Genomic DNA, 27547 nt, shown 5'->3' with positions numbered 1-27547 from the left:
TTTGGCACTCTTCAGCCTGTTTGCCACGAGGTACCTATTTTTATTTAAGTGCAACATAGGTAGCTGGCCAGTTAATGCTTGGAGTAACTTTAGCTGACTTTTTTTGGGTGAAAGTTTGTTATATCCGACTAAATCCCTTTTCTGGGATGATTTTTTTGTGTCCTTTAAACACAACGTGTCCTTTCACCGTTTCAAAAAAAAAAAAACATTGTTGAGCAATGATTTACGGTCAGCTGAGTGACTACACAGGGCCCCTTTAGTACTGGGCTATGAAAGACTGATCTTAGCGTACCCTTGACACCCTATCAAAATCCACAAAGCCATAAAGGAAATTTCCAGACAGGACGGGCCGAAAGACCAAAAAGCGCAGACGCCGCGGCGAGCCGTAAAAAGCTGTCAGATCGTCCGCGAGGACGTCTTCCGTCTCGAAAGACGCTGTCACGCCCCGACGCCATCTCAGAAAAACGCCAAAAAAGCGAAATCTAAGGGGGGGGGGGGGTAACGCTCACCATAGAGCTTATTATAGGAGCCGTTGCTATGGGTACTCGTGGGAGAGAGAGAGAGAGAGAGGGAGAGAGAGAGAGAGGAGAGGAGAAGAGAGAGAGAGGAGAGAGAGAGAGAGAGAGGAGAGAGAGAGAGAGAGAGAGAGAGAGAGAGAGAGAGAGAGAGAGAGAGAGAGAGAGGAGAGAGAGAGGGGAGAGAGAGGGAGAGAGGAGAGAGAGAGAGAGAGGAGAGAGAGAGAGAGGGAAGAGAGAGAGGGAGAGGACGAGAGAGAGAGAGGAGTTGGAGGGCGGCATTAGTGAATGCAATTGGGAGAGAGGGAGGAGAGAGAGAGAGGAGAGAGAGAGAGAGGAGAGAGAGAGAGAGAGAGCGCGATAGAGAGAGAGGGGAGAGCGACAGAGAGAGAGAGAGGAGTTGGGAGGGCCGCGCTCATTTATAGTGAAATGCAATTTGCCGAGGTGTCTGGGGCTCCTCCGCGGCTTCATTACGGGCGGGACAGGCGGCTCACTCTCGCGCTGATTGAGTTTCGCCGGCCTTTTAAGCTGCGACCAATTTACAGGCGGGAGGGCGGGCGGGCCGACGGGCGCGCCATCCCCCCCCCCAGGAGGGGGTCACGCGTGCGCGCCTCTCCTTCTTCACCCGGCTGGCGGGGGACGGAGCGGGACGACCGCACGGCTTTGTCACGGGGGGGGCGGGGGGAAGAAGAAAGATGAAGGCCGAGCTCGGATGGCGTGCGATCCCAGCCTCTTAAATGTCAGGCCGTCCGCATTAACAAAAGGCGTGGTGGCATTCAGCGGGCATTAGCCCCGGTGCGCTACATCTGTCACGTCGCCTCAACCGCGTGGCCCCAGCCCAAATATTCAGCCTCCGCCTGGCGCTGACAGCTTTCCCTGCATCTGCGTGGGACGGGGCACAGATTTCCCCCATAAGGGCCTGTAGCCGCATTCTGCTCAGATATCCATACTGAAGCTACTGAGGGGGAAAACCCGGGGTTGCTATTACATAGGAGGAAAAAAAACTGTGTTTCTCTAATTGTTTCTCAGGCAGAGTTTAGAGCACTTCCGCACACTTGTAAAGTTATCAGCAGTATCACTGTTAGGCCCCTGTTCTTCCCATTACAAACTCTGCGGGCTTGCCAATTGTGGGTCTCTCAATCGGTTAGAATGCTTCCCAACACTAATTAAAACCTTGATTAGAAAATTGTTTTACAGCTCTGTGTCAAAGGCTCACACTGAGCTGGGCGGCAGTTAAAAAAAAGGATTTAAAAAAAAGGCTGTTATTGGTGCCTGCAGGTGGCGGCGCTGGCGTCGGCACATTTCGGCAGCCGTCAGAGTTATCGGCGGCGCGTCTCTCGCCGCCGCTCAGGAGCGGGCTCACGCAGGGAGGGGTGCGGCGGCTCGCGGTGGGGGTGGCAGCGAGAACAGCGCTTTCTGTCGGATTCCGTCGTTTTTTTTTTTGTTTTTTTTGCGGGAGCGTGACAGCTTGCCGTCTTTAGAGAGGGGCGGTGCGAGCGGGGCTGGAGCTGAGCTCCGAGCTCCGAGAGGAGCCCCCCCCCAGGGGAACTCTGCCCCAGGTTGGGCAGTCAGCCATGGCCGAGCTCGGCTCCATTAGCCGTTGCCTGCCTTTCCCAAAACAGGTCAACGGAACGCTAATGAATTAAACGCTCCGATGTTCTTTCCAGGTCTAGGCTGCGAGCGCTCTCGACACGCGCTGCAGGCCTGGGTTCAATCGACATTTATCCCTTAATCACTTCGCTTGAGCTTACTAAAAAATACAAAACACAAAAAAGTGCTATTTTTATGTAATGTAGACGCCATTTAAAAAAATTCCTTTTGGCGACTGCTGAACTCAACCAGCTATGTTTTTTTGTGCCAATTCGCCATATTTTTTCTGGAATATTAAACTTAGCTGGTGAGTGAACTCAGTTTCAAATGGAAAATTGTTCCATAATGATTACACCTGCATTTTACTCCTGCTTGTGCTGCTTTATAGCCGTAACAATATGACATCACACCCCTTCACCGTCTCCAGTCCCTTCATGCCCTCCAAATCCAGCCATCTATTCATGAGCTTTCCGTCTCCTCGCTTTCCGTGGTTTTTATTTTTATTTCGCCAAGGTTAATGTTGTGATGGATTTTCTCCAGCAAGGACGCGGGTGCCAGATGCACATCCCTGATCACCGAGGCCCTTTCGGTCCGGCACTCCATCATGTCACCCGCGGCGCTCTCCCCGCGTTGCCTTGGCAGCGCTCCCCCGGTCTCGCCGCACGCGTCCGCGGCGTCCTCCGCAGGACCGGTCATGGCACGCGGGGGGGGGGTCTCACCCTTTACATGCGTCCCGTTCGCCAGCGCTCTCGTGGAAAAATTGGGGAGACGCGTACCCTATTTCTCTTCTTTTTTTTTTTTTTTAAATCATGTACTGTACATTATGTGCTGCCAGAGGGCCATTGCACATCAGCACATCTACAGTTTTAATTAAAACTTTTAATTTTAATTTTAATCAGTGGTTTTCTCATTTTAATTAGAATCTTTATTATTCTAGCATGAAGCATCCATCAGGTGCAGTCTTGAAGAAGAGAATGGATGTGCAAAAACAAAATGAAATTTAGCTACACCATTTGACTCAGAAGTGGTGAAGTGGTAAACATTCAAAAAAAAAATTAAAAATTGCCATCCAAATGTCCAGTTTTCTGAAAATGCAGCAGTGTTCATGCGTGAACCCCACAGCCAACTAGACATCCAAGGCTCTCCGAAACACGTTGTGTCATTACGACTTATTTTTACATCGCAGACAATTAGACTCACATAGGGTGGAGTCAGAGGAGGACCTCGTCCTTGACATGCAGTCTACGGGTGCCTTGATTGACCAGAAGGGTTAACTAGAGAGGGTTGAAGCACGACCTCCTAACCAAATGCAACCTCCCTGGGTGACACGATTGGAGGCCAAAGACCGCAGTTGGCACTGGCACGGTCCGGATTCAGTCAGAGGCTGTGATGCTCATCCATGCACCAGAGCGCAACGCTTTAACCGAATGAGCCACTCAGCAGCTTTTATAACTGGCCTGTTAGAAACACCTGACCTTCGCCTTAATATTCCTATTAATGACGTTTGAAAGTTTTACATTTGGTCATTTAATGTATACTATTCTTCCATTGTGGATCTAGTACAGGTCAGGCTGATATTAAAAGGTTAATTTGTTCGTTATGAACCATGAGGTCATCAGTTCTGCTCAGGGTCATTGCTCCTGCTTAAAATGAAGCTTTTGGCATCACGAATCACTACGGGGTGCTGCTATGGTCAGCACTGGATCCTAAACCTAACATGAAAAACATGGAAGGGTGTAAGGGCACTTTTTCATGATGTTACTACTTCATATTTGCAAAATGACAATGTCCCATCACAACAGTGTGTCCTGACCACGGAGCTTCTCCAGCCTAGCTCCCCAGTGGTGGAACGAACTCTCCATTCCTCTACGAACCACTCGATCACCGCCCATCTTCTGCCGCGGTCTAAAGACGCACCTCTTCAGACTGTGCCTGGACTAACTGTCACTACTCTGCAGGGCACTTCCAATCTAGGATCGCTCTGATTACATTCCATGTTATACTTGTACCTCCATCCAGCACTTACATTGCACTTGTATCGTTATCTAGATGTTGTAGCTCATTGTCGTGCCTCCTAGTTTGACTTACAGTACCATAACTCTGACCTAGCCTATGCTTACTGTGAGAACCGGGCTTAATGTGTTCATGGCTATGGATAACTGTTACATAATCAGCATTGTACTTCATCAAACCTGCGTTTTGTAGTTTGTTCCAATGACCTTTGGCACGCACTGATTGTATGTCACATTGGATAAAAGCATCGAATAAATGTAATGTAATGCGTCTTCCCATCACTAAAAGCAGTAAATGAAAGTTCAAGTACAGGAAATGCATTGACTAACATTCTGCCTTCCTGGGGTGAAAATGGAATCTCACAGACACTCGACTTCACGACTCCACTTGTTGAACACAACGAGTCAGTTTGGAGTGTCCCTCCCACGCAAAATTAATGTTTTGATTGCGTTAGCTTAGTTCATCACGGTTATTTAACCACATCAGAAAAAGGAGAAAAAACTACAAGGCCCGGCTCATTATGTTGTTTTCCACAAGGTTAGACGTCACAAAATCCTTCCTGAAAGGGGGCCTGGCCTTGAGCGGGGCTTAATGAGATTGATCTGAGCAGATGGAGGGGAAAGTCCCAGGTTAGGCCCGGATCTCCCGACGCACTCCTCGCGTTTTAACTTTCGCAAAAAAAAAAAAAAAAAAGGGGGTGGTGTGCTTTTCTTTGACAGCGGCTCCTCCGAGCGCGTCGTGATTATCTCGTCTTCAGATGAAAAACATTCATTCTCAGCTCACCAAAGGATCTGGATCAGAACAGTTTTTTGTCTGGGGTTTTTTTTCTCTTCTTTTTTTAAAATTTATTTTAGAGTCTGGCTACCGCCTTTTCACATTCCTCCAGACACATTCCGAAACGTCCGAAGGAATAAAGGATCGCGTCAAACTATTTTTAAATTTTTTTTCCTCGAGCGCCGCGACTCCACAGGATTCACGGCGCGCCGCCGAACCGCTACCAGCGGCGGGGACGTTAGACGGCGGGAATCGGGCGGGGCGCGCGGCGGCAGCGGAGCGTCTCCCGCGGATACCGTAACGCGCTCTCTCTCTCTCTCTCTCGCGCAGGTAAACGGGAACGCTCTAATCCTCTGCCAGCGGGCAGCCGTGCTGCGGGCAGGGCAGCCCAGAGTGGCAGCCGCGGTCCCCCCCCCCAGCCGTATGTGGAGCGTCCCAGTGCAGTGACCTCTGTCACCGGGGCGATGTGCCTCCCACTTCCACATTAGAGTCTACACTATCTGCTTGGAAGATGGCCAATAAAGGTCAGGTCCTTAGCTCTAATCCATCCATCCATACATCCATCCATCCATACATTCATTCATTATCTATACCCGCTTATTCCAGGTCAGGGTCGCAGGGGGGTGGGGGTGCTGGAGTCTATTCACTCTTCCTTAGCTTTAATATCCAATATACTCTCCATCTATACAAATCCCTCGATACTGTCAAAGAGACAGAGACAGTAAGAGTGGGACCCAGGGGAGGAGTCAGGAATTCTGGAATTGCAGGAATATGCAAAGCATACTGCCAATAATTTGTGGGCTCCCCCACTCCACCACCACCCCCCACAACCTGGCTTTGGGTCCCTAGAATTATTACCACCTTTCTCCTCACTTACAACAGCGTTGGTGGGACTCGTAACTATGCGACAAAAAAAAAATCAGCAAGCAAGTTGTAACTTCCCAACGAAAAGTGAGTTTCACCACGCTAAGGCTAACGCCCAGTGCGAACATTCCGGGGGGAAGTCTTTCCTCTCGCAGCGAGGATTGCGCCTTTCCAGGTTCCCCCCGTCACGCGGCACTTCATAACCGAAAGGTCAGCCGGGCGAAAGAGAGCAGAGTACAAATCACGGGGGCCTGCGTCGAGACAAATCCCCCATCTGCCAGGAGAGGAACCCCTCTCTCTCTCTCTCTCCTTCCCTCCCTCCGACGGGTATGACAGAGGCCCTACCGGGCCTTATCTGATGTGCTTGGAGAGAGTAAGGACCCGCCGCAACGGGGCTTTATTTGAATGCGGACGGCGGCGACGGCGGCGGGGGAAGATATCCCTGCCCGGGCGGCGCTCTGTACGACAGCAGGTGCCGGTTGGACACTCGTGGATGAGCCCGCATTAGAGGCTCCATTAGGAGGGCGATAGGCCCACTGGAAGAAGAGCGAGAATCAGGAAAGGGGAGAGAGAGAGAGAGAGAGAGAGAGTCAGGAAAGGAGAGAGAGAGAGAGAGAGAGAGAGTCAGGAAAGGAGAGTGAGAGAGAGAGAGAGAGAGTCAGGAAAGGAGAGTGAGAGAGAGAGAGAGAAATCAAGGTCCGGTTTATTTCATTTCGGTCACCTGACATGAAAGAAGCTATGCTGTCTCCTTGGAACTGCTTGAAGTTCAATAGAATCTTCTTAAGATTTTTTTTTGTTGTTATGGTGACATTCTGTATGAGAGCAAAATTCAGAACACTTCAAGTTACTCTTTGAGACATGATAGAAACCTCAAAACGTTGACTGAGATGCCTCAGTTGCAATGCAGTGAAACTGTTTAATCCTTTGAAATAAAAGGATTTTTGTTCATTTTGTCACAACAGCATCTTCCTTTTTACACATTTACAATTGTATTTACATTTTACTGAAGTAAAATAAATAAAAAGAAATTAAGTCAGTAACAGTGATATGACACTTGGTGAAGTTAATTTAATCATATTCACATTGACAGAAATACAATTTTATCTTCTGGCATACTCTCAGGACAGATCATAGGTGAATAAAACTTTCACACTCCTGCAGTTTAAGATCAGCAGTTAAAATATAACGGTCATTGCACAATGTGGTTTACGTATAATGTAGCATTTTATTGTACTGTACTTACGAACAGAAGATTGTAATTAGTAGTCATAAAAATTACGTATGTATCGTATATCAAATTTTAGGACTGGAAAGATAATAAATATGAAAATTAATTGTCTGCACGAGCCCTCTTGAGGGAAAAAAAAAATGTCTCGCTAAAAGCAATACTGGAATGGAACTCATTTCCTGTGCAGTCGTGTCTTCACTTTATGATTTTATCAAATCTTTATAAACCATGTTTTTCAACAACCTCTATAAACTCCAAAGCATCATTCTGACCTTGTGCTCTCCACATTTTACAGCACAGGCCTACTTCAGAGTCGGTAGCCTAATACGAAGCTGGCTCCGGTTTATTACTGGAAGCAAATAACATTAAGTAGGGCTACACCTGGCTTCGCTTAACTCAAAGACACAGCACCTCCCCCCTCTCGTCCTGGGACAAGCTCTTCTTTATAGGGTGAAATTAACATTTGCTCCAGATTTTGTTTTGAAATAGCGCAGAAGATCAACAATGAATACAAGTCCCATAAACCCCTGCATTTATATGATGAACGGGCTCAAGGAGCCGTGGTCACGGTCGTGGTCGTATCACCAACTTCGTCACGTTTGTCAAGTCCAGTCGTTTTCAAACCCAGTCAGGGTATTGTTTTTTCGGAAAGCACTCAACAGCAAATCCAGCAAATCGAAAAATCAGTTCTATCAGTTGTACTACCACTCCGGGCGCCTGCTCCATTCTAAACCAATTCATTTGAACATACAGTATTTAGCATGATACGCTGCATAGCATAATGCTCAGTTATTGTGATGAGATCAAAAGGCAGCTCCACCGCCAAGCTTCATTAAAAAGATAGTAGCACCTACTGTATATACAATGTACTCAAAAGTATTGCTTGCTAGTAACAAGCATATGTTAAAAAATAACTGTTCTTAACTTGGTAGTGTGTGTAGTGCAATTTAATATACAGTGTGGAGGCCAGTACATATTTTTTTCTCATAAAATAGCGTTCATTTAAATGTTTCTCTCCATGTTTTTAAACGAATGTCTGAAATACCAGGTACTTGTCTAGCGGATGATGCATTACATAAGCACCCACCAGTCACGGGAAGCTGGCATATTATGTGTTAGCTTTTACTGTGCATGCTAACTAAAATATCTTAAAACTTTTAAACCAGAGCTTAAGCTGCTAATTAGTACAATCAAGTGGCCAAATTAGGGTTGAAATGAAAACCTACAGGACGGTACGTAGATGTCCAGGAACAGGGTTTGGCAGCTCTGCTTTAAACAAAAAGTCACAAAAATCTATCCAATGCAGAATAGCACCATAGTTAATACATGGACATGACATTCTGACATTTAATTTAGTCAGGCTAGTAACTCTAAGTGGAAATACAATTGGCTGTCCTTAAAATAATTGAAATATACAGTTTATGATGTCATTTCCTGGCAGCCCAATAGTGATGTTCCAGTAAATGAAACACTGCCTTCCATATCCTGTACCAAGACAAATTATGCAACATTACAGAATGTTGTAAAAATATGTTTTAAAAAATTATTGTAGATTACTGAAACGCAGTACTGAGTGCTCCATATTTTACATGAAGTAGATATTCATTACAGGATATGTGAGCAGGCCACTTTAAAACTAGCTATTTTGGATGTTGTTTTTACACAGATAGGGGGCATTAAATCCTCTGAAGAGCCACTGTAATATAGGAACATGGCTGGATCAGCCTCACCCATGCTCATCCATGCCTTATTAACAGCTGTTTTTGGGGAAGTGCAAAGCGGTACCGTGGGGGCATTGAGATCAAAATAAAAGCGTTTATTAGCGCAGTGGTTTTGGCACAGAGCACAGAATGAAGCCTGGAGCCTTTTGGTGAAGCCTTATGGGGCATTAGCTGTGGTTCAGAGGGTTGGGGAAAGGGGGGGGAAAAAACCCCATCTGCTGAATGATGGCTACAACTTCGACAAAGGTTTTGTCTCCCAGCTAAGCAAGTTTTTATTGTATTTTTTTTCCAGGCTTACAGATATGCCACATTAGCCTGCCCACACTCTGCCCGGCCATTAACTCTCCCCCGCCCCCCCATAGGCCTCAGAGTCTGAGTGAGCCCACCGACTGGCAGAGCACCAGCGGAGCAGCCATCGCGCTCCCTCTCCAGCTGCAGCGCCTCGCTCCTCCACTGGGCACAGTTTGAGTTCTCAGCTGGGCGCCTTCTCCAGAGCTCCAGCGAATCCCCCTCGGTCCAGACGCAACCCCGGGAGACGTCAATGAGGGACTCGGCGGTGTTTAATGGAACCCCCCCCCCCCGCCCCGTTCCTCAGATTATTTGGGATCCTTGCCCGGGTCCCACCAGGTGGCGTGGCGGATGCATCCCATTGGGCGAGCACATGTACCGGAGAGAACAATCCCCACCTCTTCAACCCCCAATTATAAAAATAATAACGGTTGCGTGTAGCACCTTTGGCTGCTCTGTATGAAACAGTCAAGTCCCCTCTTCCCCATAAAAGCAGACGGACTGGAAGGAGTACATCAGGAAGGCCCCCTCGGGCACATGTTAATGTTGCGGTGATCTACGGTACGCGGGCCCCGCCATATGGCGCCTTAGCCGTAGCCTTGGAGCGCGAATTAAGTTGGGGGAGCAAAGTAATTGTTTCCTTAATGGCGTGTGACAGCGGAGCAGCGTCCAACACAATCACTGATAACAAATGTAAAGCGTGGCTCTGCAGAGAGGGGAGCGGTCCGCAGGGCGAATAAATACAGGTTCCGGGGCGCTGCTCCGACCAATGAAACGCGTTTTAATTCCCTCTGTAGTCTTAAGGGCGAGCTCCCTTATCCTTTTGATGTCAAACCATCAACCGCTCCATTTTCATCCAGAATCTATGAAGATTTTTTAAAAATCCATTCTACGGCACAAATCATTTTTCCATAAAAGCTTATTCGGCGGTACTTTTTTTCCCCATTTTCCGCACATTAAGACATACGAGTTCATAATAGAAAAGAGAGTTCAGCGGAGTACAAATCGAAGGCGGAAAAGCATTTCAAAAAATAAATCAAATGTGGAAAACACACAATGCATTTTACCATTTTCAGAATGCCATGCCAAGATTGGTTAGAACTAAAGAAAAATTACACAAGCTCAAGGAAACCACAGCGAATGGCAGTGAAATGAGTTGCCGATTTTGAGGCAATTTTAAAGCAATAACACGAGAAGACAACATTTATATTATTTTCAGTCAATTTAAGTGCTTTTTAAAAGAGGCTAATAAGCCACAGAGGCTGTGAATAGAAGCAAGGATTACTGCGTTTCAGAAATAGGAAGCCCTTCATTAAGCTAAGTTACACATGCATGGTACAATGAGTCTGTAATGGAAACACAGCTTCCAGGATCTTCATGTCCAAACTGGACGCAGGGGTGAGGCTCACCCCAGATAGAGGGACAGACGAGCCTGTTAGGAGTGACCCATTTTCGTGGCTGCTGGGTGACTCATCTTTTTCGGGCGCTGTTTCAGGGCAGGAACGAGCCCCGCGATCTCATACGAAATCTGGCGGCCCCGCGGGGTAATGCACAGCTGGTGCCAGCGTCGCCCAGGGAGGGAGGGCTTCCACTGGCCGAAATGAGCGTCTCGTTGCACAGCACGTCGCTGGCCAAAGGCCTCCAGTCATGCACGCACAAAATACATGCTCGCCTGGCATCTGCTCCTGAAGTTTACATGTTAGCTACACGTGAAGTTACATGCTACTTACCGTGAACTTTACATGCAGTACGGACTTACATGCTACTACGGGGAAGTTTACATGCTAAGCTACACGTGAAGTTTACATGCTACGCTACACGTGAAGTTTACATGCTACGCTACACGTGAAGTTTACATGCTACGCTACACGTGAAGTTTACATGCTACGCTACACGTGAAGTTTACATGCTACGCTACAGGTGAAGTTTACACGCTACGCTACACGTGAAGTTTACATGCTACGCTACACGTGAAGTTTACATGCTACGCTACACTTGAAGTTTACATGTTAAGCTACACGTGAAGTTTACATGCTACGCTACGGCGTGACAGGTTCTCCCTCATGTTCTGCTCGCTAAGTGAGCTCCTGCCATGTGTGAATCTGTTGAGCACACCCCCCTGCAGAGGAGAGAACACGCTTTTCTGTGCTCTCCCAAATCAACAGCACAAGCATAATTAGGTATTTCAACTTAGGGAAAAAACGGGGGGGAGGCATTAAAAAATAATGACCCATTTTCAAATTGTCTCGTGGACTCTTTCGTCTAGTGTTTCTTACGAGAAGAATCCAGAAAAGGCTGCTCTTCAGTGAATATGAACTTCTTTAATTGAACACAGGGCTCCAATACCCAACATGTTTTATGCAGTCTTCTGTTGAAGGTGTGCTCCTAACGGGCGCAGGGAGACGGAGCGTTCAGAAGCGGGAGGTTTTCAGACGAGCGGAGCTTCGGAATGCAGCTGAGGTTAGCGCTCTGCCCAGAGCACCCCTCCCCCCTGCCCCCCAGGTCCACCCCCAAACCCCCCAAACTGACTCATTACCACCGTAAAGGCTGATGCAGGACGTTTTTTTCCCCCCCCCCCCACTCCTTGCCCTCAATTATACCCACCCCGCGCCCCTCTCTCGCATAGCCCTCTCCTCAGAGCCCTGGTAGAGCGGCCGGGGTCGGGGCAATTAGCCAGGACTTCTCCGCGGCACCAGCTGCTCCCAGACCTCCGCCCCTGACGCGGCGTCACCACCGCGCTCCGAGCAGGCAGGCTCACCGCTAAACTAGGCCAGAGAATTTCAAATGTCAAATCGGCTCAGATAAAGTACCCTAATTTCTCACAGAAAAAAGTATGCCACCGCTTCATTATCCTTAAAGTATTTGAGTATCATGGAAATGGTGACACACATACTATATATCTGCCCTTGATTTGTTATATAAAATACAATACGACAGAGCACCTCAGAAATCGGAGCAAAGCTGGAATAAACAAAACACTGTAGAGGAATATCCAGAATAAGGTAGTGTCCATGTTTCTTTCAGGAAAATTTTAAGATAAAAATACAGAGAAGGTGCCTAAGTCCATAGAAATGAGCATGAAAGTAATAAAGCTTAAGGACAGCAATATATTCCAATATTCCTGGAAGAATGGCTGTCCTTAAGCCTTATTACTGAAGAGGAAAATATTGTATGTTTGACATTTGGCTTCCTCAGAAAAGGTTCTGGTTTCACCTTTAACAAGTAAGATCGCAAGTATGTGATTAGAATGTTCTAAACATAACATTCTAATGCTGATGTACCAATCACTACCGCGAATTGAATGCAATGGAGTTCTAGAACACTGACTTAGAATTCTGAAAAAAAGATTCCAAAGAACCTGCTCTGCAAAGGGTTAACCTGTGTCAGCGGGCAAATTAAAGTTCCATGTTTCAGCTGCGGAATGACTTCCGTCTCCCCCTCCAGTAAATAAGCTCCGAGACTCAGCACAGCTCATGAAAGGAGGGAAAAGAACTGTGATCCAGAACCTTCTCCGAGAGAGAACAAAGGCTCCTGTGACACAGAGTCTATCGCTTTGAATCTCAGCCAGTGTCCGGAACAAACGAGGGCGCAGAGAGAAGAGGGGGGGTTTTCTCCACCCACCGAGATGTGCGATGGTTTGTCTGCACCCGGGAGCTGTCTCCTTGCATCAGGACATGCACTTGCTTGTTTTTTGTTTTTTTGTTTTGTTTTTTTGAGGTGCTCGGTGATCATTTGGTAGAAAACACGGCTGACACATACAGTGAGCCGCACCACAGGCGAATGGGACAAACCTCCCATCACATCCACTCCACGCCTCCAGTGGAAACGATGGGTACAGTAGTCCATCCCAACACCTGATAGCTGGGACCTTCAAATAACAACAGACACTTTCCCATTTAGAAACATACAACAGTACCCTTTTACTTTCAGAATCATATATTTGAAATATTTCCCAAACTCAGATTAACTGTACAAATAATACAATTCACACGAGGTAGATAGAACAGAGAGTAGTGCGTTCAGGATTCAGATAAACAGGAAATGGATGTCTTTCTGTCTCTGTCTCTCTGCCTCTCTCACACGCACACGCACACACACCTTGTGTGTGAACCTTGGGTTAACGCCTGGATGGGTTTCCACACAGTTTGTTGTAAATGTATTGGGACAGGGTGACACAATTTTTTTTGTTTCGGCTCTGTACTCCAGCACATTGGATTTGAAATAAAACAATCGGCTGTAAGCAATGTGCTGTAATTCCTTTATCGATCGCCTCGTATGGGTGTAAATACCCTCTGATTAAAGCTGACAGTCTGCACTTTAACCTCACACTCATTGTTTCAGTTATAATCCAATGCTCTGGATTCAAAACAACTAAAAATGTGTGTCACTGTCTCAGTAATTTTCCATTTAACTGTATATGAATTTGATATTTTTCAAGTCTTAAGATTTGCCATGTGTAGCAAGTACATGTACTAGTACACTGGAATTCTTACGCCTGGTCTTCCCACCAAACATGAGTATACAGATTACAATACATGGCATAACAGTAAAAATCACAGCATACCACCAAGCCTTCGATTTTATTCTATGAACTGTGAATGATCTGTGAAATCCCTCACAGGCAGTTGGCAGGACAGCAAACGATGACTGTGCCCAATGGCGGCGGTGTGTCAGGCGGTTTGTAATGGAAACTGGTCTCAGCACATCAGAATGCAGGGGGGTTCACTGCATATTCTGACTGAACACTGCTGAAGGGCTCGGTGTCCACAGGGCTCCTTAGACTCATAGATGGCTGGTTCTTCATTCAAAATTATTCTGCGATTATTTATGACTCAATTCATGTTCATTCCTTTATAGTTACTTTTTAAAAATTTTACAACCAATTTTATTGATTGACTGATTCTCAGATGTAAAAAGGAGTGGTTTTAGCTGAATTCGCTGCTTTTGGGCAAGCTAAGAAATATGAAAAATATGGCTTAGAAGATTATATTAACTGTGGTAAAACACAGCCTAGTCGATTTAAAAAATATATATTTTAGTCTTGAGCCAAGACTGAAATGAGAAACTGAAAATTCATCAAGTTTAATAGTGTGAAATGGAAGAGCATTTTAGAAGTAATGGTGTAATTACAACTGTGAATAAGTAGATAAGCCTGTAACTAAATTATGATTCGAAGTAATCAATTAGTAAAACACGGCTCTGTCATTAAACTGATGTGCTCCACAGACTCACAGAGGCTCAGAATTAAAATGTCTGAAGACCCAGCTATATAGCGAAGAAAAAATAATGGTCAGCATTCAAGCCATCACGAGATGGTTTTTTTTTTTTTCAGGAAGATACCATTAATCTTTTCATGGGTACATGATTGCACAGGCTAACATAAACAGAGCTGGCCATAACCTTACTCCTAAACCTAACTACAAACTCTGCTCATAAAAGTTCATTAACCCGACTTCAACCCTCTAACCTCAACTAGCCCGTAACTAAAGTTATATAATACTGTGCAGCTGCTTTATGCTTCCTAAAGCACTTGCAATTACACAGTACATACTTATTTAACCACAATATAATTGCATCATTATTGGGCCTGATTAATATAAAGTGTGATTTAAATGTAAGCATGGTGTTTTTTTTCTGTTTTGCAACCATAACAGTAAAATGTACAGTAGGAGCGTTCATGCCTTAATAAAATAATTAACCATGGCAACATTCTCTCATTTTCCTCTTCCTTGTATTCCGTTTTGAATTTATTTATTTATTTATTTCCTCGCCATCATTCTTGGCATATCATTAAGCTGGAGCAGAATCATTAGCCGAGCGGCACGGTTGCCATGGGAAATTCATGGAGCAATTTACAACCGTAGCTCAAAAGAAATAAGAAACGGAGACAAATTGCATTACAGCGGGTCCTACAAATATTTAAAACGGAAAATCCCTGATTGGCCTGTTCCAGGGCATCTGTGGCTGATTACACACCGGGTCTGCATTAAAAAAATCTCTACAGAAAACACAGTGCTGGTGCTTGTGCTCGAGGGGACTGCCTTTCTACACCTACCTCTTGTCTTCCTGCTGTTTGACGAACTCCGAAGAATCGCGTCAAACCCAGAGCCGCTAAGCTCCGTTAAAAATGAAGGAGGAGAGATGAAACCGAGAAGGGTGATACGGAGTCTGCCAACAGCCCTCTGCCCCTCTGGAAATGAAGTTGCCTGGCACCTGCCAGAGGGCCGCGAGACTTCAAAGACCCCGCGCACAATGGGCGCTCAGTGAAGCCGCCCGCTCTGAATGCAGCGGGGACTGACGGATGCTTGTTACATTTGCATTTTATCATGGTTACCTTTGACGTTCATTTTAATTTGCTCTCCCGCTTTAATGGGGTCATTTACACCACAAGTGTGGGGCTTTGGGGATTCTGCCTGAACGTCTGACTGCAATCTTGATAGAGAGTTTTGCAAAACAGAGTAGACAGAAAAATAATGTGTTTTTTCATCTCTTGTTATATCCTGAAAAAAGAGGTTGCATAATACAAACAGCAGCATTTCATCAACGTCTAATAAATGGTCGAAGTGTGATTCAGGTGAGTGTCACAGGATTTGAAATTATCTTAAAAACAGACTGCTGATGCTGTCACATGGGGTAACGTGCAAAAAAGTATGCATGGTTATGTATTAAGTATGAACAGAGCAAGCTTACAAGGAAGTGGGCTTAACATACAAAGAATGAGGGAAAGTTTATTACATTAGGAATAATTCACAAGGTGTGCGTTAAAGGCAAAGAATCACCCAAAGTGAACCACCCTCCATGGAGTGCGTTCAAACACTTCAACACACACCTCGAAGTCCATTATTCCACTTATACCATGGACATTTGACAAATATAAATACATAAAGAGGGGTATTTAATATTTTGGGGCAATTTGCACTTTTTTTGCTGGCACTAACTACATACGAAGTTGTTCACTAGGCTTGCTACTGTTTCATTATGTTGCTATGGTTACAGGGGTTTGTCAGCTGGCCAGAAGCATATGAATTTAAAACAATTAAACTTGACCTGTACTACCCGAGCGGCCAATCAGAATCAAGTATTCACCCAGACTCGGGTATAAATTAAGATGACCAGCTCACCAGTATCACGCTCAGTTCATTTCCCAGCAGTTTCAATACTCATAACCCACAAACATTTTCCTATTGCTCTCTGCCACACTTTCCATAATTACTCAGGAGATAAAACGCCGATGGCTTCTCAAGTGGCCTTGCGTAAAGTGATACGCCGTCGTATTGGAAGCCAGCGGAGACGATGCAGGGGCTGGAAAAGAAGTGGCAAGGCCAGACTTTAAAAGTCTGGAAACCTAAGCGGGACTCGTTCATCCTGAAGAGTGAGTGTTCCCGCTCGCGTTCGTGGGGGGGGGCCGCCGGAGAGACGGAGGGGTGCGGGAGAGGTGACGGACAGGGATAACGGCGAACTCCCCGGCACGCCGCGACGCAATCCGGTAACAGGATCAGCTGCCCAGCGGTAAATGATCCTAACGGTAAACAAACTGGAACAAGAGGTTTAGACAACCTCCAGCAGGGGTATAAAAAAAGAAAAAAAGGAGGGGGGGGGGGGGTGGTTATCTCCTAGACGGCCTCAGGGGGAACGAGCCACATTAAAGGATGGGGGAATAGAGGTGATGGGGTGGGGGGGGGGGGGTGAGGATTGTAAAAGCGCGTCGCGCCGGGCCCTGACTGCTCTACAAAGCCTCCGGGCGATCCGATCGCGCGGCTCCAAGGTGGAGGAGGAGGAGGAGGGCTCACCCCGGGAGATGGTGGGATTTAGGGCAGAGCCGCCCTGAGCCGCCGGGGGGGGGGGCCTCGAGGAAGGCTTACGGGGGCAAAGCGTCGCCTGGGAAACGGAGACAGACCTGCCACTGACGCGACGTGACGAAGACGCGCGGAAGTCTTCGCCAGTGCTCAGATGCTACCCAGAAACCAGCGTGGCACCTGAATATCAAGCAGAATTATGGGGAGAATCTGAAAATGTACATGACAGATACGTATCCCAGCAAATTATGAGCTACATGAGACCCATTGCTGTAGAAATTTACAGTGGGCAGTACAGTATAATGCATTTGCCAAGTGACGCATGGTTAATGCTTTGCGTGCCAGTTAGTAGGTCTGCCACTATGTTCCGGAAAAATCCATGTATCGATGAAGGAAGCTTGAAACAGCCCATGCACTGGATATTCCAATCCAACACTGTACAGCACTTTTTATTGGTTTAGCTAAACTGCAAATGGAAGTCCACTGGTGGACCTGGACGCATGGATTTACCAGTTTAGGTGATCTTGCTTTTAAACAACATAGATTAGAATTCAACTGCAGTTGCTTTTTGTTACTTTCATTTTTACCTTATTTTTAAATAGGCTATTTTCATTGTATCAGAGTTGACACTGATAAGACATGACTTCCAGTTTCTACAGGCTCAGTTGATTGTGATCACACAACTGTTAATTGATTGCAATAGACCTGTTAGCTGCTGGGCATTATAAGTACATCAATGTAATGTATTTGAAGTGGAGAATATATATGGTTTCACTTAAATGATCTCTTAGACTGATAAGCTCAAAAAGTACAGTCACATCTAATGAACATAAAAAGGGAATTACACACAATAAATCAATGCACTAAATTAGGCTTATATCCTGCAAAGAAAAAATACACAAACTAAACAAGCGACCGTGTCTTCCTCTGATAGTTTTCAGGCAGTTTTCTTGAAGTGTAAAATTGGGCATAAGAATACTCTCCATCTCGTAGGCAAGTACAGACATTACCAAAATACCAGTTTCTGGCAAAGAAAGCAGGAGACCCGATTGGCCATAATGAAACCAAACTGTTTCTGCAGGTGTGCTACAGCCCGTAGTCACAAATTTACCGAAATTGCATCGGACACGCCTTAATTCCCCACTGTGCTGAGCTGCCTCCAGAGTTTGGCAGTTACAGTAAGCCTTGCCTGTGAAAGGCCCTGTTTGGTTTTCGTGACCTAAAAGCTGAGGGGCCTGTTCAACAAAGTGGCTTTCAATGGCTTGTCCAATGATCAATTACCAGATTCAGTGAGAATGTGTGACATCTCACTGAAAACGGCCTTTCAAATCCAAATATGCTGTAGTCACTTTTATTAAGCCTTCCATAAACCTTGTGTACCTAAAGCTTCACCATTCAGGTTCTTTTTATTTATGGATACCGCTAATGTCTTTAATAGGCTAACGGGGCTTCGTTTCTTGCGTTTACGAATGCTCATTGAGTATAAAATCTGTGCAAATGGAGTGAGGGAAGGTTGTCGAGAAGAGAAGTATGGACACACGATGGAGTTTAAATTTTCAGAAGTTGGGGGATGAAGGAATCGGCCAAAGGGATCCCCTCCTGTCACAGGTAACGGAATTCTGGCGCAGCAGCACAGCGGACAGGTGCACGGGGACTGAGCTGACAGATAACACGGCGTAGCCCGAGCCGGTTACAAAGCCTTATTTGTGTCAGTCTGTCGCTCGTGTCAGCCGAAGCTTCGCCCCCCTTAAGCTCTGTGCCTCGGTGCGAGGTGTTAAACGCGCGTTCAGTCAACTGTGCCGACGGGTCGGGTGATTAAAAATATCGCGTAATTGCAGAGGGGTGAAAATGACACGTTTTCTCTTAATGTTTCCATCACGCAGCCTCCTGACACCAGCCAGGAATGCAATGAGAAGAACCACAAAAAAGCACCTCAGGAGGGAGAGAGACAGAGAGAGAGATGGAGGGAGAGGGGAAGAGAGAGAGAGAGAGGGAGGCAGATAGAGAGAGGGAGGCAGAGAAAGACAGAGAGAGATGGAAGGAGAGGGGAAGAGAGAGAGGGCGAGATAGAGAGATGGAAGGAGAGGGGAAGAGAGAGAGGGCGAGATAGAGAGATGGATGGAGAAGGGAAGAGAGGGAGAGAGAGAGCCAGAGAGAGAGAGAGAGAGAGACACTTCAGGCGAGGGGAAATGAAGTGAAGGGCTTAAGAGTGGAAGCTAATACTGTATCATTTTCTTCGGCTCAGGAGAGAGAGAGAGAGAGAGGAGAGAGAGCTGCAGGAAGCTCGCTTGTATAATTCAAACCTGCGAGCGTCTCCGGGCAGCGCATCTGTTTGCGGTCATTACTTCACACCTGTTAAGGATAACCACAACAACCGCCAGCTCTGTTTATGTTGCCGGTGATTATAATTATTCATTCCAATGAATCTGAAATGATACAAATGTACTCAACTAAATACACATTAGGGTCATACCTGATTTTTTTCCCCCCCCACACGGAAGTGATTTTTTTCTTTTACTAAATGGAAACAGATTACTGGATGAAGGCAGATTGCCACAGATTGTAGAACACCAATTGGAGTGAAACATGCCTGCTTACTATTTATTGGGCTATGCGTACCAAAAGACCCACAAACTGATTTGAATGGTGAGCAGACAGTGTTATGCATTTTTTTGGAGGGTACATAATTATCAGTTAACAATAAATTTCTGCCTTAAATATAAATCAATATTTTTGAGGGTACAGGAATTTGGAAATTTTGATTTTAAAAAATGTAATTATTTGACAATGGGCATCTGGGTGCATTATCAAATACTGGGTCTGTTCTCAATTTTTAAATGGATATTGGAGGTAGTGCTGAGTTGTAGAGCAGTGAGCTCAAATAAATGTTATTTTTTCAAAATCTCGGTTCACAAGTGGAGCCTTGTTGTTTCAGCCTTGAACAAGGTGCTTAAGCCAAATTGCATTGATATAGAACCGTCTGAATAAATCGATGGCGTGCTTAATTTACTGTGTAAAATGAACTATGTAAACTGTGTAGGCAGTCCCACAGGGGGTCTGCCAAGCAAACAGTGACGTAATGATCCTCAGTGCCTCGACGATATCCAACGCTGCGAAGAATCGACTGAGTCCGAATGTTTCAGTGGGGGGAAAAAAAAAAACCCCAAAAGGGTCAAGCTTACATGCCCTTTTGACCAAATAACGATCTCACGGTGCTCTGTCTGTGTGTTATTCTTTATAGAAGCTGGGAAACTGGAAACTAGCGGTGATTTATCCTCTACCTTAATGTTCAGGCCCCAAACAGGGGGAGGGACCGACCCCTGGAACCCAGCCTGTTCCCTCCTCGTCAGGCTCATGATGGAGTAGCATCTTTCTTTGCTCACCCGAGTTCCTCTGAGTTTCCCGAGATCAGCATCTCTTTTAATCCCCGTCAATTCCTACAGGCCACCGCCAAAGCGCTGTAGATTGTAGATAGTAGCAAGGGCACATTGCTTCTGAGCCGATGGAAGGAAAACAGTCTGTCCCAAAGAAAAGCCCAATCAGATTAACTGCTTTTGTCAGTGACATAAAGACCATTTAAATATCCCCTTATGTGAAGCTATGGCTGCATGCTATCCAAGGCCTCCTTAGAAGCCTGGTATTCTGATATTTTTTTAAGGCTGTTAGTGCCGTGTTGCGTTCCATGGTGGTGCTGCGTAGGCAGCAGTGGGGCAAAACCAAGTGCAGCATCTTCATCACTTTTCCGCTGATCCCAGGCACTTGAATGGGTGGGCGAGAGACATTCTGGGCGTGTCGGTCCTGGTACTCTTTTTCGAAACGGTACTCAAGTACCCAGTTCGCCCTTCTCTCTCTACAATGCAGCTCTCAGTTTTACTGGAGATGATGAAGAAACTGCAGAGAGAGAGAGGCCCGTGCTGCACCTCATGCACGGGCAGATGTGACTCATTAGGTTTCGAGCTCTGCTCAACTCATCCCACCGTCAGCTTTGATTATGTCAGCCGGAGGTGATGAATGCTGTTGAGTGAGACGCGTGTCATAACTGGAGCATTTTTTTTTTTTTCTTTATCCAATCTCAGGAATAAGGACGCGGACAAGGAACTACCGTATTCACAGCCGCTTTGGGTAGAGTTCATATCAAGCGCAACACGCACCTACCAGCCCGTGGGAGAAAATGTGGCAGCCCCCTGAACCTAACCAAAGACTGTCACTCCAACATGTCACAATACAAGGTGTTCAGAGGACCCACTTACAGACAGAAAGACACATCAACAAAAATGTATTAACACTGCAACATTATGTACACCCTGACATACAGTGGCAAAGATGACAAGGTAATCATCATTGCTAATTCAGTGCCAGTATCACAGGAGATTTAACACAAGAGTCATTGAATATGTTATCAGCAGTTCCATTGATCCATACCTGTCACACCACTACTGTTTAGAAAATCAATATTGAAACATTCATCCCACCCAAATGATACAATCCTATCATAAGTACTGGTGTGGCGTGATTTTGCCTGTTGGTCCACTTAACTTCTTGGGACTTCTTGCTGCCTATTTCATTCCCCATAAGTGGACATACATCATGAGAAGTCCTACAGCTTGGAGGATGGATTAGTTAGTCTTTACACTAGCTACCTATTGTTGCACAGGGATAAATGAACTAGGATGATAGGCTGCAGACATAATCAATTTTTGTGTATAAATCAGGGAGGAGGACTCCACCAATCAAGGAGTATGTTGGCAACAACAAATAAAACAATGCAAGCAGGAAATGATGGATACTTCCCATGATCCTTGAAAGCCTCCATGATTGACATCATCCCTGACATTATGCTACATTAAGTTAATAGGACCGAGTAGTGCTAGTTAGCTGGCTAACTAATACATTGAGTATTAGTTAAATTAGTTAAGCTAGACAACTTTGCTATTCACATTTTTTCTTTATTGCTTACCAAATATGTTAGCGAGCTAAAAAACATCAGATATTTCAAATTGTTATAATTATTTTGAGGTTAGCAGAAAAACAAAACACAAGGAAATTGTGTTCTTTCATAGAAATACAAATGTTCAGAGAAAAACAGGTCAGAAACCCTGAGATGAAGCCATAAACATAAATTGTGTATGAGTCGAGTGCGTATGCATGTGTACACTGGTATATATACTCATGCACAATATATGAGCTCCCGCGTTAGCCTCAGTGTTACTGACCTAGTTAGGTACTGTATTTTTAATTATAGGCAATATGACTGCACCTTAATCTTCTGCAAATACACTTTTCTCGCACACACACACACACACACACACACACACACACACACACACACACAAACTCTCCCACTTAGTCAATCTCGGGCACACCCACAAGAGATCCCGCCATTTTACACGCTCTTGTACACGAACAGGTTTTAGTGCCCAAATGTGACTGAAGAAGTTTCATTTACATGTTTACATGGTAACCATATTCTGAGGAAAAACCTGTGAAGCCTGAAACTTGTGTGGCTTCACGGTCGGGGAGACTGCACCGCCGGCACCGGCCCAGGAAAACAGCGCTCAGAGGCGACGCGTCTGGTGTCCTCAACTGACACGCAGCCATAAGATGCCAGAGCAGGCAAATTTCACTCAATGCCATTGCTCACAGAAGAAAAAAGAAAAGAAAAAAAATTAAATCAATGACCCTGCTGCCACGTTCTGCTACAAATCCACACTCGGTGCAGTGTGAGGTAAGGACAGGAATAAAACGCACAGGCTTGCGCTTGCTCGCGCCCTAGAGATTACGTCATGGATTCACGAAATCTGCTGTACTGGCTGTGTCAGATCCATTATGGTTAGTGTGTGGAGCTGCAGCCAATCAGCTCTGGCTGTGTCAGATCCGTTATGGTTAGAGTGGGGAGCTGCAGCCAATCAGCTCTGGCTGTGTCAGATTTGTTATGGTTAGCGTGTGGAGCTGTAGCCAATCCGCTCTGGCTGTGTCAGATCCGTTATGGTTAGTGTGGGGAGCTGCGGCCAATCAGCTCTGGCTGTGTCAGATCCGTTATGGTTAGTGTGGGGAGCTGCGGCCAATCAGCTCTGCCTGTGTCAGATCCGTTATGGTTAGTGTGTGGAGCTGCAGCCAATCAGCTCTGGCTGTGTCAGATCCTTTATGGTTAGTGTGGGGAGCTGCAGCCAATCAGCTCTGGCTGTGTCAGATCCGTTATGGTTAGTGTGGGGAGCTGTGGCCAATCCGCTCTGGCTGTGTCAGATCCGTTATGGTTAGTGTGGGGAGCTGCAGACAATCAGCTCTGGCTGTGTCAGATCCGTTTTGGTTAGCGTGTGGAGCTGCAGCCAATCCGCTCTGGCTGTGTCAGATCCGTTATGGTTAGCGCGGGGAGCTGCAGCCAATCCGCTCAGGCTGTGTCAGATCCATTACGGTTAGTGTGGGGAGCTGCAGCCAATCAGCTCTGGCTGTGTCAGATCCTTTATGGTTGGTGTGGGGAGCTGTGGCCAATCCGCTCTGGCTGTGTCAGATCCGTTATGGTTAGCGCGGGGAGCTGTGGCCAATCCGCTCTGGCCGTGTCAGATCTGTTGTGGTTAGCGGTTAGCGTGGGGGAGCTGCGGCAGACTGCAGCCGGAGCAAATGAACAGCGTCGACTTGAAAAAAAAGAGAAGGAAGGAAAAATCAATTTGGGGGGGAAAAAGAGCGAGACGCATTTGAGGCAGAGTAACACTGCCCCCGTGTGAGGAACACAGACGTCAGCCTGGCGCTCCGAGCGGCGGCTCGGCGGGGCGCCTGTCTCATCAGAGCCGCGCGCGAGAAGCGGGAGCCGAAAGAAATCCCGCTTAAATCACGTCCTCAGCCAAAATGGCCGTGTCACACGACGCGCTCTTACATGTGCATCACTGTCACTTCACCCAGATAAATTAGATGTGGATTTTTTTTTTTATTTTTTTTTTTTGTGAGAGGGTCGCTGTACAGTACATCACACTCTGGCGCACCCCTCCGCAATCCGACTGCTCTAATTTCTGGGAGCGATTGTTCGGAACATCAAAGTACAAACCGCGGCCTTGTAAATCCAACACTAATTAGGCGTGTTGTAATTAGGTATGTAAGTTAATTAAGGTACCGTGACTGAAGTGCCGTTATATCATACCTTGCCTTCAGACAGGAAAGGACATTCAGAGGTCAGCAGGCGAGTCCACAGTTTTCAGCGCTTGATGTAGATAAACATTACCACCTGCTGGCTATTAAAGCTGTTTAGGTAATCTATACCCGCTGACTCAAATAACCAGTAAAAGCTGCACACTTGTGCTAATTTCTACAGCCTTGCTTTCATCAATGGGAAGTCACTGTTTTGTACACAGTATCACTATGCAAGTGCTTGACATTAGATTCACTGATTTTTTAAAAATTTGAAATCCATTGCTATTTTTTTTTTTTGTCTTGTTCTGACCTTGTTTTTGACCTTGTGAGACGCTGGTGAGGCAGCTCTGGAGGGCCTTCTTGGATGTGTTCACTAAGACCGAAGCATTAAAGACAAGTTTCATTCTGCAGTATGGGGGGCGGGGTGGCGGGGGGGGGGGGGATCATGTGTTGGTTGTCTTTCAAAGGCATCTGCTTTCAAACCCTACCTGCCTGCTAGTTCACCATAGGCACTCCGTTTTAACAACCCCCAGAGGGAATCCGCTGTTCTCGCTGTGAAGGAGAGAGTCGGGAAGCCTTCTCCGTAGGCCTTGTTTGCCCTGCTTTGCGTTCACGCCATGATCCTTCACAAAGGCCCTGGGTGGGAGCAGAGAAAGGATGCCATTATTTACAGCCGGAAAAAAAACTTTCTTGTATGCTATTTTACAGTGCTGTCAAGTGGCGGCCCCAGCTAAAGCGCTGGACCTCGATGTAGTGATATCACCTACAATCGTGACCTAGTCAGTGCCAACTGTGGCAGGCAGCCCCACTGGGTAACGCATAATCATGTCATCAATCTGGGAGGGTGGGTTTCAGTGAGCACGCTTATCCCTGTCTCATAGCACAAGAGTGCCCCCTCTGGTAGAGTGGAGACCTGCAGGCGTGTTCCACAGTGGCAATAGGTTGGCAAGAGGCTCTGGAGGTTAGCGTGTGTTTCTGCAGAGGTGCATGCTGGTCCGCGCTCTCCCAAATCAATGGAAGCTGTTCCAGCTCAGAGACGGGCCCACAAACGCAATCAGTCATTACAAATTAGGAGGAAAGAAAATGTTGCGCTTGAAAATTGGTTAGTGGCAGAAACAAATAAAGCCATTTAAAAATGTTACACATGGTTTCCTAATGCTCTCTTTTTTTCCCACAGCCATTAAAAAAAACAAAAGGCTTCTGTGGTAGTTTAACTGTGACAAATCACGGCTGAGACAGGCTTTTGTCTGCCTGCGCGTATTTCAGCAAACATTTGTCTTTTCACACGTTCTGCTGCGCGAGACGATGGCAGCTCCCACTACAACAAATCACCGCGTCGCGTCGCACCAGGTTTATGCCAGTCTGTCGACGGGGTAGATGAAGTAAGCGCGCGCACGCACGCTCGCGTGCATGCTGACCCAAAAAAAAGGCCCATCAGAAATGACAGGTTATTTTGGGATTATTTGGATGCACGCACGCATGCAGTGACCAAAAAAAGGCCCATCAGAAATCACAGGTTATTTTCGGATTATTTCGACACACACACGCACGCACACTGACCAAAAAAAGGCCCATCAGAATTGACATGTTATCTTGGGATTATTTAGATACACGTGTGCACACTGGCCAAAAAAAGGCCCATCAGAAATGACAGGTTATTTTGGGATTATTTGGACGCACGCACGCACGCACGCACGCAGACCAAAAAAAGGCCCATCAGAAATGACAGGTTATCACACATGTACGCATGCACAGTCTCTGACAAAAAAAGAAGAAAAAACAAAAGGCCTGTCAAAAAAATACATGCTCCGTTTCCCAAAGGTTACCTGGGGATTATTCGGACAGGAGGGCTTTGTTTCCCCTACCCGCGCTTCTTGTCTTGCAGCGGCGGCGAGCGCGAGCGGGGCAGCGTGTGCTGGCGGGATCGTTTGTACGGCTGAAACCCCACCCCCCCCCCGGCCTAAAGCGGGGGGGTGGGGGGACCGCGAGGGACCACTTACAGATGATGTGCCCCCGTGTACAGGGAGAGAGGGGCGGCTGTGATGATCTTTAATGCTGTGTGGAGGAGCCGTGACCTTTGGGTTGCCATGCCGGTGCCTTTTTGAAAAGGGCAATAAAAAAAAGAAGAAGAGAATAAAGCTCTCCGTGCCGGGGAAAAAAAAAGAGAGAAACTGTAGAATCATGCTATTCGCTCTCTGCCTAATATCTCCCCCCTAGATCTACTGAACAGAGCCTCACTGCCAAACGTTATATAACTGAATGCCTTAATGTAAAGAATCACTCTATTAGCAAAATGTTGTTTAATGGATACACCACAGTGCGATCCAGCAGAGACTTTATTCTCAGTTTAGGTGAGTCACTTCCATTCATTTACTGTGCTCAAATAAGCATTCGTGATGCTGAATGAAACCTGCATATTGCACTGACCAAATCTGAGAGGTGTATTTGAAAAATGTAATAACTGTTAGCATTGGCAAGTGATGAATCTCTTGAAGTAGTTTATCTTCCAACAAGGACCTACTGAAGATGCCAAATTATTATGACCCACAGTCATTTCATGGACATATCTTATTCAGTCTCCAAAAATAACCCCCCCCCCCCAATCTAAACAGCTTGCCGATAGACTTATTTTGCTAAAACACCCCAGCCTGTTCTGGTATTTAGACTGATTATACAAATATCTGTGCACAACAGGTATTCTAACTGGGTATCAGAACCCCATTGGCGCACAGTCATAAATAACAACAGCACTATTCCACTATTCAACATCAGGCACAGTACATTGAGACAGTCCAGTGAACAAACCCACTCATTACACCTGGCAATGCAAGTGCGTGCAAACAGCAGAGAAAGGAGCAATGGCAATGGACGTGCAAACAGCAGAGAAAGGAGCAATGGCAATGGACGTGCAAACAGCAGAGAAAGGAGCAATGGCAATGGACTTGCAAGCAGTGGAGATGTGTGATATGGGCCAGAAGAATCATCCTCTTCACAGGGGAGTGGAGTGTGCGTGTGGGACTCATCCCTAAAGAAGCCCACAGGCCTGAGCACTTTGCAGCTAAAGTGATCCTGAGTGATTATCCCACGGGGCGGCACTGCTTTCCTGATGGTGCGAGCACGCTCCAGGATGGCAACACCCCCAGTCCAATGAGCATGTGCAGGGGGCCCCAGGGGCTTGCTGAGCATATGCACAGTGAAAAGTGTATGCCATGGCCTAGTCAGTCACCAGGCCTGGACTCATTTAAACATTTACGGGAGCTTCTGGAATGGCGTGTAAATGCATGGCGTTTTCCACCTCAGTCCTGAACGTGAGCTGACTGGCATCCCAGGTAGATTCTATGTCATTAGGCCTATTGGCTGACTTCACAGTATCCACTTTTGGTGTACATGGTCTATCTATTTTTTTTCATCACTACCTGTGTGTGAGTGCGTGTGCGTGTGCGTGTGCGCGTGTGTGTGTGGATGTCTGCGAGTGTGTGTGTGTGTGTGTGTGGGGCCATTCTGACTTCCATGGCTTGTTTGAATATATTTCCTGTATGTCGTCAGCCTGTAACCATGGAAACATCTCTCGCCCATCAAACTTGAGAGCTCCCAAATCATCAAATAATTTGACTCTATCAAAAATGTACAAGGACC

General features: G+C 46.3%; 1 protein-coding gene across 1 annotated transcript in view; it reads right to left on the bottom strand.

The window, feature by feature from the left end:
* The window catches only part of auts2a (activator of transcription and developmental regulator AUTS2 a), a 554127-nt gene that overhangs the window by 465971 nt on the left and 60609 nt on the right, over positions 1-27547 (bottom strand). The window contains 1 exon segment of the mRNA XM_064352323.1: positions 24400-24547. The gene's annotated coding sequence lies outside the window, so the exon portion shown is untranslated.

Source organism: Anguilla rostrata, chromosome 9 (genome assembly GCF_018555375.3).
Source record: "Anguilla rostrata isolate EN2019 chromosome 9, ASM1855537v3, whole genome shotgun sequence".
Classification (NCBI taxonomy): Eukaryota; Metazoa; Chordata; class Actinopteri; order Anguilliformes; family Anguillidae; genus Anguilla; species Anguilla rostrata.
Note: the sequence above shows the minus strand (reverse complement) of the source record. Positions and strands in the feature narration are given on the sequence as shown.